The sequence below is a fragment of the Drosophila subpulchrella genome, unplaced genomic scaffold (genome assembly GCF_014743375.2).
Source record: "Drosophila subpulchrella strain 33 F10 #4 breed RU33 unplaced genomic scaffold, RU_Dsub_v1.1 Primary Assembly Seq24, whole genome shotgun sequence".
In the NCBI taxonomy this organism is placed as follows: Eukaryota; Metazoa; Arthropoda; class Insecta; order Diptera; family Drosophilidae; genus Drosophila; species Drosophila subpulchrella.
In genome coordinates this window covers 2,032,945-2,045,264 of record NW_023665550.1, presented here as the reverse complement: position 1 = coordinate 2,045,264, position 12,320 = coordinate 2,032,945, and the positions used below count along the sequence as shown (strand labels likewise).

Below are 12,320 nucleotides of genomic sequence, written 5' to 3'. Positions count from 1 at the left end.
CCTTACTAAATTTAAGTAAGAATTTACCATTATTTCAAGAAAAAAAATCAAGAAAAATTCGCCATTAGTTAAAGAAAAAATTTCGATTCTTCCTTACAAAAAAAAACAAGAAAGGAAGTTAGCTTCGGCAAGCCGAAGCTTATATACCCTTGCAGCTATAATTATTAAATTTAAAAACACAAAAAATGATATTCCCAATAGTATAAGATAATATGTCAAAAAACACCGAAGCTATAATTTGTTTCATATTATTTTCCTACCAATTTTCCGATCGTTCCTATGGCAGCTATATGATATATTCGTCCGATTTTGATAAAATTAAATTCGAAACTCAGAACTAATTAAAAAATGTTATTTCCAAGCGTAGGAGGTTATATGTTAAAAAACACCGAAGCTATAATTTGTTTCATATTATTTTCCTACCAATTTTGCGATCGTTCCTATGGCAGCTATATGACATAGTCGTCCGATTTTGATAAAATTTAATTCGAAATTCAGAACTAATTAAAAAATGTTATTTCCAAGCGTTGGAGGTTATATGTTGAAAAACACCGAAGCTATAATTTGTGTCATATTATTTTTCCACCAATTTTCCGATTGTTCCTATGGCAGCTATATGATATTGTCGTCCGATTTCGATAAACTTTAATTCGGAATTCAATACTAATTAAAAAATGTTATTTCCAAGCTTAGAAGGTTATATGCCAAAAAACACTAAAGATATAATTTTGTAAAAAAAATTTTTCCGATTATTCCTATGGGAGCTATAAGATATAGTTGTCCGATCCGGCTGGTTCCGACTTATATACTACCTGCAAAAGATATAAGACTTTTGGGAAAGTTTCAGCCCGATAGCTTTAAAACTGAGAGACTAGATTGCGTAGAAACGGACGGACAGACGGACAGACGGACGGACGGACAGACGGACAGATGGACAGACGGACAGACGGACATGGCTAGATCGACTCGTCTCGGAAACGTGTCCTTCACTGCGTTGCAAACTTCTGACTGAAATCAATATACCCTCTGCAAGGGTATAAATATGACGAAGTTCCGTAAATTTTAGAATCTTTTTCTATAATCAGGAAAATATTTCTCAATTCAAGAAAATATTTCTTCATTCAATGGCGTTTTAAAATCACGGGCGATTTTCTAATATTTATGGTGATTTTTTTTTGAGTGTGTAGTGGTCTCTTTGTGTCTTGATCTGTAGATTGCATCTTATTACCACTGGAAGTTTCTGAAGCTTCTTGGCCGCGTAAGAACTTTCAAAGACCTCTGATGCCGTGTCAGCGTTCAGGCTTTGTTGGGCCCAGACCTAACGGATCTTCAAGATGTGAGTAATTGATTTGTCACTCGCCACGAGAGTGCAGCATTACCCAAAACCCAAAATGCCGACAATAAAGTCAAACCAAACCAATAAAGCATTTTAAATGAACACCGATCCACTTGGTGACTCTTTGATTAGTAATCCAATTAACAACCTTCCATCCGACAAGCAAGATCAGTGGTCTGGTCAACATGTTATTATTGACAAATAGAAATGTCAAAATGAACAAGAGAAAACGCTATAGGCGACGGCCTCAACTACCATATACCCGTTACTCAGCTAACAAAAAAGCGCCACCTATAATTCATTCCTTCGGCCCAATCTGCATCCCATCTATTGAGTTTGCTCATTATTTAGTATTGTGTGGTTATAGCTTTTTAATAATTGGTCCGACTTAAATAATTTCTTGCTTGTTGATCGGTATTGACAATAAGATCAAAATTTCGTGTAGGTATTGGCGGTTGTGAGCGTTAGAATTGAGAAGGCATTCTGCTGAAACAAACTTTCGAAGCCGAAGAATCTACATGCCAAATCTCAACATTCTAGCTCTTATAGTTAGCGAGATCTCAGCGTTCATACGGACAGATGGCCAGTCGGACATGCTTAAGTCGACTTGGCTAGTGATCCGGATTAAGAATATATATACTTTACGGGGTCGGAAACGTTTTCTTCTAACAGTTACATACTTCCCGAGGACTCTAGTATACCCTTTTACCAAAGAGTATGAATACATAGAGGTGACATGTCATACAACAAATTCTGTCATATGGCGGGTTTTCGCAGTGGAACCCGCAGCTTATCCGTGGAACCCGCAATGCTCGACTCTAGTTAAAGTCTAGTGTGCCGATGGCCTGCTTGCCATTTGGCCAAGAGGATAACAAATCTGACTAGCAATTGACTGACTGACTAGATTTTTAATTTATTTTTTTTTTGTTTTCTCACTTTTATTTTAATATGGTTGTACTTAAAAAACAAAATCATTTTTCGTATTGTTCTTTTATATAATTTTACGGTTTTTAGGTAGTGTATTGAAGGTTTTTGTATTTTTCTTTTATATAATTTTACGGTTTTAGATAGTGTATTGAAGTGTTTTGTATTTTACAGTTTTAGTAGTTGTTAAGTTCTTGTTATTTTTATTAATTACTATCTACAAGCCAAAAATTATTGAAATCGAACTAGTCAATAAGAAGTTAAAACCATATGATTATAATAATTGCAAACCACATGCAGATGTTGTCACTAATACACCGTCAAGCCGCTAGGGGCGCTAAAATATAGTTGTGGCTGTAGGCAAGGTGTGTTAGTGAAAAACGCAGAGTTGTTTAAGTATATATCCATCCCTCTCGCACTCCCTTAAGCTGAATAACGGGTATCTAGTAGTCGAGGCCATCGACTAAAACGACTTTTTTATAACCGTTAATCGTACAGTAAAAAAGATTCGTCGGAAAGTATTTAACAGGTAGGAGGAAGCGTATCCGACCCCATAAAGTATATAAATTCTTGATCAGGTTTACTAGTCGAGTCGATTTAGCCATGTCCGTCTGTCCGTATGAACGCTATGATACGCGTAAATGCCACACCCACTCTAACGCCCACAAGCCGCAAAAACCTGTTGCGCCCACAATTTTCATACTAAAAAACAATTTTAACAAAGTTTGCCACGCCCACTCCAACGCCCATAACGCTTAGATCTGTCTGCCGCCCACATATCCATAAACTGAGATAGCGGGTAGGTGGATAACAAAGATATATGCATGCTGTTTCTTGAAAGAGACCGAAATTTACCAGACAAAAATACGGCGACTATCACTGTGGACGGCAGTACACGTAGTGGCGAAGCGCGCAAGAGAGCGTGCGAAGACAACTACTATATATAGCCGCAGAATTGAAAACCTGCAGTTATGGTCCGATCGCAACGAGTGATACACCAATCGAGAGGTATTGCAAAAACTAAGCAGACTGCATACCAAGACTTTCGAAATATAGATTTGTCTGGGAGAAAAGGCGGTGAAAGTATAAAAGTAAAATTTTAGAAAATTGGAGCTGCTAGATACGGTGGGGCTAAAAACCTATGGGTGTATAAAGCAGCTTAAAATAAAAACGTTTGTTCTACGACTTTTGGAAAAACCCGCTATTTTAGCGGGAAATCAAAAAAAAAGACCAGATTTAAAATGCTTATAGTATCTAAAAAACTAATGCTACAGAAACGTGCTATATATCTCTGAAAATATAATTTAATTTGCTAAATACTCTTCATACAGTAAAATTGTCTGAATATAATAGATTTGGAGTTTTGATAAAAAGTTGTTTTTTAAAACCACTTTTTGACTATTTTCTCAAAATTGAGTCAAACGATTTCTTTTTAAATTTTAAATCATACAGCCCTTGAGATTCCTCAACTTTTGATATTTAACACTTTTTGCCCTAAAAATTACCGTTTGGAAGATATTAAGCGATAAAAAGTGCAACTCGTTTCAGCTCCGTATACGTAATATTTCATACTTATTCGAGTAAACAAGAAAAAAACCAATTTGATGAAAACAATTCTTATTAGATATTTTTAAACGGAAAATCTGTAATGGTTTTAGGGTCCTTTACTTGCAAGAAGCTAATCGAAATAGAAAACTTGATCTGTTTGTTCTACCACTTTGGAAAAACCCGCTAGTTCGGCGGGAAATGTAAGAAACGACAGATTTCTCTTGGAATCTGAAACTATACAGCCCTTGAGATTCCAAACTTGTGCTATTAAAATAGGTAATTGAAGCGACAAACTTGTTATTAAAAAGTTTAATATTCATGGGGATGACTCCTAGTCATGGTATTGGGGTACTTAAACTCTTGAGCAAAAAAAAACTTCTGATATCAAACAAAAACACCTCTTAACAAGGTAGAAAGTAGTGGCGAACGCGCCTTTAACAAAAATTTCTGATATCAACAATTGTGACGAAAAATGATATTACATTCGATAAAATAAATAAACTATATTACATTTATGTATTCGGCACGCTACAACAGAAAATGTACATGTCGGTAAATAAATATATACTGTTGCAGGCCGAAATCATAAATTAAATATAGTTTATTTATTTTATCGAATGTAATATCATTCTTCGTCACAATTGTTGATATCTACCTTTCTTTCTACCTCGTTAAGAGGTGTTTTTGTTTGATATGTACATTATCAGGTAGAGGGCTTAAAAGTCAAATTTTTGAGAAAGTGCACTTTTTATTTCCAATGTTTAATGAGAATTAAATACTTTACAAGATAAAAATGTTTGTTTTCGTAGCTCTATTAAAGAAATAACATTCACTTAAAGTTTTTAGTTTTTAGGTTAGAATTTGCACACGGTTATACGATCACAACAATCAATAAATACAATATCAATGTCACAAACACAAGATAACAGCCCCTCTGATTGGGCGGAATTTAAACAAGAAAGGAAGATAGCTTCGGCAAGCCGAAGCTTATATACCCTTGCAGCTATAATTATAAAATTTAAAAACACAAAAAATGATATTCCCAATAGTATAAGATAATATGTCAAAAAACACACTTATTTCCAAGCTTAGGAGGTTATATGCTAACAAGAAAGGAAGTTAGCTTCGGCAAGCCGAAGCTTATATACCCTTGCAGCTATAATTATTAAATTTAAAAACACAAAAAATGATATTCCCAATAGTATAAGATAATATGTCAAAAAACACCGAAGCTATAATTTGTTTCATATTATTTTCCTACCAATTTTCCGATCGTTACTATGGCAGCTATATGATATAGTCTTCCGATTTTGATAAAATTAAATTCGAAACTCAGAACTAATTAAAAAATGTTATTTCCAAGCGTTGGAGGTTATATGTTGAAAAACACCGAAGCTATAATTTGTGTCATATTATTTTTTCACCAATTTTCCGATTGTTCCTATGGCAGCTATATGATATTGTCGTCCGATTTCGATAAAATTTAATTCGGAATTCAATACTAATTAAAAAATGTTATTTCCAAGCTTAGAAGGTTATATGCCAAAAAACACTAAAGATATAATTTTGTAAAAAAAATTTTTCCGATTATTCCTATGGGAGCTATAAGATATAGTTGTCCGATCCGGCTGGTTCCGACTTATATACTACCTGCAAAAGATATAAGACTTTTGGGAAAGTTTCAGCCCGATAGCTTTAAAACTGAGAGACTAGATTGCGTAGAAACGGACGGACAGACGGACAGACGGACAGACGGACGGACGGACAGACGGACAGATGGACAGACGGACAGACGGACAGACGGACATGGCTAGATCGACTCGTCTAGTCATGCTGATCAAGAATATATATACTTTATGGGGTCGGAAACGTCTCCTTCACTGCGTTGCAAACTTCTGACTGAAATCAATATACCCCCTGCAAGGGTATAAAAAACACCAAAGATATAATTTTTTAAAATTTTTTTTCCGATTATTCCTATGGGAGCTATAAGATATAGTTGTCCGATCCGGCTGGATCCGACTTATATACTACCTGCAAAAGATATAAGACTTTTGGGAAAGTTTCAGCCCGATAGCTTTAGAACTAAGAGACAAGTTTGCGTAGAAACGGACGGACAGACGGACATGGCTAGATCGACTCGTCTAGGCATGCTGATCAAGAATATAGATACTTTATGGGGTCGGACACGTCTCCTTCACTGCGTTGCAAGCTTCTGACTGAAATCAATATACACTCTGCAAGGGTATAAAAATCATATTCAATTATATTCCTTATAAAATACTAGTAATGAATGTATATTAATATGTATTGCACCCATGAGTGATGGCTATGGTATGATACGCAACCAAGGGTTGGCTTTTTTACGAATACTTGAACATCGTCAGGCTCTGTCTAATATAGATGAACTTATTAGGCCTGTTCCAGTGTTCGGTCGGAAATGAATACATTAACATTAATCGGATTTCCCTTTAACAAAAAAAATGTCCCAAGTGTGTTGAAAAATTTTCTTAGCGAAATTCCCATTTGGTCTGAAATAAAACTGCTGACTTCAGCGACAGTCTCTTCACAAAGGATTATGCCAACTTTTTTTAGCCAAAGCACTGGTTAAATTTTGGACCGCTGTTGGTGAATGCGTATATACAACTACCTGCAAAAGATATAAGACTTTTGGGAAAGTTTCAGCCCGATAGCTTTAAAACTGAGACGGACGGACAGACGGACAGACGGACATGGCTAGATCGACAGGTCTAGTCATGCTGATCAAGAATATATATACTTAATGGGGTCGGAAACGTCTCCTTCACTGCGTTGCAAGCTTCTGACTGAAATCAATATACCCTCTGCAAGGGTATAACAACACCGAAGCTATAATTTGTTTCATATTATTTTCCCACCAACTTTACGATCGTTCTATAAATTAAATTCAAAATTCAGAATGAATTAAAAAATTTTATTTCCAAGCGTAGGAGGTTATATGTTAAACAAGGAAGAACGCTATAGTTGAGTACCTCGACTATCAGATACCCATTACTCAGCTAAAGGGACCAAAGGAAAATGGAGATATGCAAGCAGCAAAGCGAGATTGAAATGCGCCACCTACCGGCGGTAGACAGATTAAAGCGATGTGGGCGTTTGCGTAGGCGTGGGAAAGTTTTTTTTGGATCAATCGATAGGTATTGACAAGACCAATACATTTCAGTTAAAATTTTTTATCTAGCATGCAAATTGTGGGCGCCACAGGCTTGGGCGGTTTGTGGCCGTTAGAGTGGGCGTGGCACTCTACTGAAACAAACTTGCGCTGCGTAAGAAGCTCAGGAATCTGCACGCCAAATCTCAATAGCCTAGCTCTTATAGTTTCCGAGATCTCAGCGTTCATCCGGACGGACAGTCAGACGGACAGACGGACAGACGGACATGGCTAGATCGACTCGGCTAGTGATCCTGATCAAGAATATATATACTTTATGGGGTCAGAAACGCTTCCTTCTGCCTGTTACATACTTTCCAACGAATCTAGTATACCCTTTTACTCTACGAGTAACGGGTATAAAAACACCGAAGCTATCATTTGTTTCATATTATTTTCCCACCGATTTTACGATCGTTCCTATGGCAGCTATATGATATAGTCGTCCGATTTTGATAAAATTAAAATCGATATTCAGAACTAATTAAAAAAATGTTATTTCCAAGCGTAGGAGGTTATATGTTAAAAAACACCGAAGATATAATTTGTTTCATATTATTTTCCCACCAATTTTACGATCGTTCCTATGGCAGCTATATGATATAGTCTTCCGATCTTGATAAAATTTAATTCGAAATTCAAAACTAATTAAAAAATGGTTTTTCCAAGGAAAGGAGGTAATATGTTAAAAAACACCGAAGATATAATTTTCCTACATTTTTTTTTCCGATTATTCCTATGGGAGCTATAAGATATAGTTGTCCGATCCGGCTGGTTCCGATTTAAATACTACCTGCAAAAGATATAAGAATCTTGGGAAAGTTTCAGCCCGATAGCTTTAAAACTGAGAGACTAGTTTGCGTAGAAACGGACGGACAGACGGACATGGCTAGATCGACTCGTCTAGTGATGCTGATCAAGAATATATGTACTTTATGGGGTCGGAAATGTCTCCTTCACTGCGTTGCAAGCTTCTGACTGCCATAGGAACGATCGGAAAATTGGTGGGTAAATAATTTGAAACAAATTATAGATTCGGTGTTATTTGCCATATTATTTTATACTATTGGGGATATCATTTTTTGTATTTTTAAATTTAATAATTATAACTGCAAGGGTATACAAACTTCGGCTTGCCGAAGATAACTTCCTTTCTTGTATCTTATACTATTGGGAATATCTTTTTTTGTACTTTTAAGAATTTCGAATTACATTTAATAATTATAACTGCAAGGATATACAAACTTTGGTTTGCCGAAGTTAACTTTGTATGAATTGAATTGAACATTGAATCGTACATTTATTATATATTTTCAACAAACTTGCCGTACCGCTCATCGTTTTTAAGGCAGTGAATCACTGAAAAAAATCATCAGCTCATTTTCACTAGTGGTGATGCCCAAGTTGCACACAATCTACATTTTGTCAGGGGGCTTCGACAAAGCAAAATGTTTTTATTTCCATAATTTTCTGACGATCACCACCGATGTAATTAGTAAAATGTCAATGTAATTTAGCATTACTTTTAATTTTAAACCCGCTAAGCACAAATTCAGCTGCAGCAGCTTTTAGTTTGCTGTTAAGTCGATAAAGCGCCGAAATTGAAAGTATATGAAAGAGCTAGTGCTAGAGACATGGATAATGGGAAATTTCCTTACGAAATGATTTAGAAATTTCTCTAGTGACTTAAACTACAGCGATAAATTAAATGGTAAAAAACCGTTCACATAAAACGATTTGTATAACATTTGCTGTTTTCGGTAAATGCCAAGCAGCAGAGGCGGAATCTCAAGCGGCTTCATCGCGCTTTTCAAATTGTTATATCCACACAGCCCAAAACCCATACTCCCACTTAATTAAGCCAAATGTTGCACATCCAAACACCAGAAGCAGCAACCTGTTAAATGTTGCTTATTTTCACTGGCAAAATAAAGTCAACAGAAATAGTAAAATGCTTAATTGAATTAACCGCAGATGTGCTGAAGTTTATAATAATTAAGGAAAGCCATCCATTCGTGTTATTATCCATACGTCTGAAACTGTATGTATATATCAGTATCTGTAACGCTGTGGACTCTAAGTCTCCATCTCCATCTGTGTCTTAACATATCTTTCTATCTCTATCCCCATCTATATCTATATCCCAAAGAGACGTGCCGGAGTCTCCGACATATGGACTTAGTTGTCGTCGCAGTATAACTAGGGCAACAACAATGACGGCAGTTACCAGGATAAGCATGGCACAGTTACGCTGCCATGAAATGTGTGTGCTCCGAAGAGCGAGTTCTTCCTGTAACTATGCATTAAATTAAAAACGGCAAAGAAAGTGCTGCACAGACGTCAGTTGCCGGTCAGGTAGATTGCAGTTGTTACTGGGTTCTAGATTTCTCCTACGCCCAATTATGCTGCTGCCACCGAGTGTGCTGTTGTTTCGCAATTGGCCAGCTATGTGGCCCGGCTCATTGCTCAATGCCTGATAATGCTGTTGATATTTAAGATGCCTGCGAGGGACACAACCTCGTGGCGGGATGTCAAAGGTCGCCGACTTCTGCATGGCAGGAGTTGCACAAGCTTTTTGACTTTTGTAATTTTAATTAATTTGTGTGGGTCCCTTTATTCCGGAGCATCATCAGTTAGCGGGGGTTCATCGAGAGGCCAGTTGACGCCTGAAGTCATTTCAGCCTATCTTCTTGCAGCTCATTCTATTATTACTTGGTCAGCTTGCTCGACTGCAGCTCAACACTCTTTCGGCTCAGATTGTGACCCAATGCTCTTGGCTAAGAGCGAGAAACTTAAGCGCATGCGCAGCCGGCATGGCAAAGCCGCTCGCGATCTCTCTTTCGGGGACTCTCTTCTCTCTGCTTCGACATCTCGACCATTTGGGGCTGTGTCTAGTGTGTGATGGCTCTTTTGTACGAAGCGTCTTCTTTTCTTTCGGGCCAACTTCTTGGACTTTCTTGGCAGCATGTTTAAACGTATTTTGGAAGCGCCAACCCAACATTCAGTTCACTGCGAGCGCTTAAAGCGTCTGGTGCGTTGCGACAGAAGAACGAGTGCCAACCAACCCGAAAACCCATAAACCAATCCACCGCAGACCTAAGTAAACAAAGCAAACTAAAGGACACAGTCCCAGCACAGCATCCCATAATAAAGCAAGCATTCAGTGCAAAAGTTGTGCGTGCAATGAGTCTTGATTTGAATGTGGCACGATTTTAATTAACTCGACAGTTATTAAAAGATTTAAAACAAAGAAATATTAAGTACGCATGAATTGAGCGGAAAACCCTCGCGCCGCGGTGCACGGTTCAGAAACAGGATCAGGACCAGGATCGTATTTCAACCCATATTCGTATTAATATTTATATGCTGTGCACGGGAAATTCCTGTCTGTTGTCCTTGTCGAATCGTATATGCATTTGCTGGATTTTGGTTTCGCAAGTTTCCCTCTAACACGTATCAGCGGCGTCACCAGGTAAGCCTTGCATTGAGCCGCGATTAACTTTGCTTAAACTGTCGACTGTGACGGCAGCAGACATCGGGGTGGATGAGGTTCAGAGCTCCTGCTGCTGTTACTACTGTTGCATCCATGACCAAGTGGCGACAAAGAGGATTTTCAAGTTTTAGATTGCTTATCCCAGTGAGAGTGTTCTGTGTGTGATTGTTATTCCGTGTGTTAATATTAATGCATCGTATAGGAGTGGTCAAATGCAAGCCGGGGAAAGGGCCGGACAGAATGAAATTAAAACTTGTCTTTAATTAAGGAGTAGGACTGGCCATATATGTGGGGAAAGGGAAGGTCGGGTGCATAAGAAGTCAACGTCAGCGGTAAGAGCATCGGGCTTGCAGCACTAACATGTGCAGAAGAAACAAGTACCACACACATGCGGAGGACTGGCTGCCACACACATGTAACTGGGAACTCGTTGAAATGGCTCAGCTACATTTGGTCCGGTTTATATGAGGCAAAGTACTTGGCCAAGAGCCGAGAACTCTTTCTCCATCCCCAGAACAAGTACCCGCAATCGAAAGCACAGATGTGAAGCAGAGGAGGCGAGGCGATGTTATTTTAATGAACTACTAAAACCTCGGCATGCCAAAACTAAAACAAACATAAACTAACTTGGTGCCGGCCTGGCCTACGATTGCATTATGCCTGCTACATGCAGCATCATCGGCAACACCAGCAACAATTGGGAGCACAGCAAAACACGGCGAACAATGCCGCAATCTGTGCAATATATATGCAAGCATTACCAGATTCCCACCCCAATCGCCAGTCCAATTTCCCGATTTCTACTCCTCCAGTTCCAGCTCCATCTCGAGCATCTGTTCATTGCGCTTGTGCCTAGTTAGTAGACTTAAGCTGACAGCCGCCACCGAGCAAAACGCAAAACAGTTTGAGTTTAAGTTACTTTCTACATAGCACCCGCTCATCCGCTTGTCGGTACTGGGGCCACTGGCTGGCCGAGATTAGTGCAGTTATTGCAGTTGCAAATACAGTTGCCGTTGTTCTTGTTGCGGTTTCTGCTACTGTTGCGGTTAAATAAGTAAAGCAGCGTGACTTCGCTGCTCAGCCTGAGTCTCAAGCTTTTTCTTCGGCTTAGGCATTTGACTTTTCCCGGGCTCTGGCTTAGTTTTCAGCTCGGCATCCAAGAGATTGCGTTGCAACAACACCCAACGGCTGCTGTGACTGAATTTGAAATTATAGACGGGTCTGCTGCCCGCTGCTTTCCAACCCACTTCCTTTTGGGCCTGGCCCAATTATAGAGCTGCTGCCTGCATCCTGCTGAACCAGAACCGAAGAAGTTTCAATGGTATTTCATTGTCAATTAATATTTCGAAAACTGGAATCTCTGGACAAGGCCTGAGACCGCTGTGGTTACATAAGCTTGCACTTAACAAACTCACGGCTAATGAGCACGCCATCGCCATTAAAAGCTGCTGCATTTTAATTAATGAAGTTAATAAACGGACCAATTCAGCTGCTGTGGCAGCAGCCTCCGCGCCGCAAACTAATTACATGCAACCCGTCGAGGAAGGGGTAAGCCCAAAAACACGTATCCCAATCGAATCGGCCGCACATCATCATTGTTCGATGTGGGGCCCGGGTTTGAATAAGCGCGATTTCCAAATTAGATTTCTGTTTATTATGGCAGTTGCGCTGAAGGAAAAACAAACCGAAACCCGAAGAACTGCGACAAAGAAATTAATTGTCCAGACGGCAAAAGTTTGCGCAAGAGATGCTAAACAAATGGATGCAGTAGAAACAAAACTTCAGAGCGAAGCCAAGGCATCCTATCCCATGCCAAGCCAGCCAAAGTT

General features: G+C 38.7%; 1 protein-coding gene across 3 annotated transcripts in view; it reads left to right on the top strand.

The window, feature by feature from the left end:
* Positions 1-10,275: 10,275 nt before the first annotated feature.
* LOC119559426 (flocculation protein FLO11) overlaps positions 10,276-12,320 on the top strand; it is a 47,657-nt gene continuing 45,612 nt past the window's right edge. For 2 of the 3 annotated variants that reach the window (XR_005220768.1, XM_037872521.1), the window contains exon 1: positions 11,650-12,039. The gene's annotated coding sequence lies outside the window, so the exon portion shown is untranslated. Of the gene's footprint in view, positions 10,471-11,649; positions 12,040-12,320 lie in introns of those variants that run through there. The other variant, XM_037872522.1, reaches the window with a different exon arrangement.